The sequence below is a fragment of the Pteropus alecto genome, unplaced genomic scaffold (assembly GCF_000325575.1).
Source record: "Pteropus alecto unplaced genomic scaffold, ASM32557v1 scaffold659, whole genome shotgun sequence".
Lineage (NCBI taxonomy): Eukaryota > Metazoa > Chordata > Mammalia > Chiroptera > Pteropodidae > Pteropus > Pteropus alecto.
In genome coordinates this window covers 165,254-166,910 of record NW_006442482.1, presented here as the reverse complement: position 1 = coordinate 166,910, position 1,657 = coordinate 165,254, and the positions used below count along the sequence as shown (strand labels likewise).

The following is a 1,657-nucleotide window of genomic DNA, read 5'->3' as shown; positions in this document are numbered from 1 at the left end:
GAACTCACATGAGAAAGTAATATACTTCTGTCCACTTTTAGCTATTGTACATTTTTATCTTTGTTATGGAATCTGATCTTTATCCTAACTAATCCAGATAGGGCTTCTTTTTTTCTTTTGTTCTTTTTTTTTTTTTTTTTTAGGTGAGGCAACCCTTGATTGACCTCACAGATTGCAAGGACCTTGTCATCTTACAGTCCCTTATTTTTTATTTTTTTTTTTACGCCTACAGCACCTGGTCTTCCTAGGTGGTCTCCCATCCAAGTACTAACCAGGCCCAATTCTGCTTAGCTTCCGAGATCAGACGGGATAGGGCTCATTCAGGGTGGCAGGGCCATAGACTTTTTTTGTTCTTGATTAATAATTTTTGGTATGCTTTCAACTTATAAAAACAATATGAAACAAATAGTTGATTAATTTCATGATAAAAATTCTATTTCTATAGGATATTTCTTTTATCAGGACATTTTTCCATATTCTATTATATGGAAATATCCTGTAGTGACAGTTAAGATGATTCACTACCCCTATTTTACAAATAAAGAAACAAGTTCATTGGCAGTTGAACCTCGATCTTTTCAAATTATCTCATGAATCATTACAAGTTCAGAGGAAATGTAAATTGATAACTATTTATTAAAGTCAATCCAAAATATTTTATTGAATTAAAACCTATAATTTTAATGAAATATCTTACTTTTTTGGAGAACTTAATCAATATGGCTTTTTCAACATTCATTTAACAACTAATTTATCTCTTTAATAAAATAAAAATACACATTTTTTTTCAATTAAGTGCATTTTCAAATTAAATATTTGAAATATTAAGAAATTTCATATTTATGGTCTTTTTCTATTTATAAACGTAGCAAATTTTGAAAATGTAAAAGAGATGTGAAAAATTAGTCGTAGTCCCAAATACTCCAAAGTAAACACTATTAATCTTCATTGAAATTATTTTAGGAATTTTCTAAAAATCTGTTTTCATGAATTTATGAATGAATTTTTAAATGAAACATTTTATGCTTGCTTTCTGTAAAATTAAATAACAAAACATAATATGAAAATTCTGTATAACTCCAAGAGTCATGACTACTGTTAACATGTTTATACTTTTTTATAATAATTTTTTATTTTGCAGTTATAGGTGGCATACGATATTATATTAGTTTCAGTTGTATAGCATAGTTATTTAGACATCTATATAACTCACAAAGTGATCACTCCAATAACTCTAGTGCCCCTTTGATACCATACATAGTTATTACAATGTTATTGTGGCTATATTCCTTATGCTGTACTATCTCCATGACTATTTTGTAACTACCAATTTGTACTTCATAATTTCTTTCTCCTTAACAACCCCTTCAACCCCTCTCCCAACTGGTATCCCTCAAAGTGTTCTCTGTATCTATGAGTTTGTTTTTGATTTTGTTGTTGTTGTTGTTGTTGATTTCGTTCTTTAGATTCCACACACCTGTGCAATCATATGGCATTTGTCTTTAACTGACTTACTCCACTCAGCACGCTACCCTCTAGGTCCATCATGCAATATCTTTTTCTTTCCCCTTCCTTTTAGTCTGTGTGTCTTTTAATCTGAAGTGAGTCTCTTGTACGCAGCATATGTAGGAGTCTTGTTTTCTTATCCATTCAGCCA

General features: G+C 30.2%; 1 pseudogene; it reads right to left on the bottom strand.

Moving 5' to 3' along the window:
- Window positions 1-223: 223 nt before the first annotated feature.
- LOC112470240 lies at window positions 224-342 on the bottom strand (annotated as a pseudogene).
- Between the last annotated feature and the right edge of the window lie 1,315 nt (window positions 343-1,657).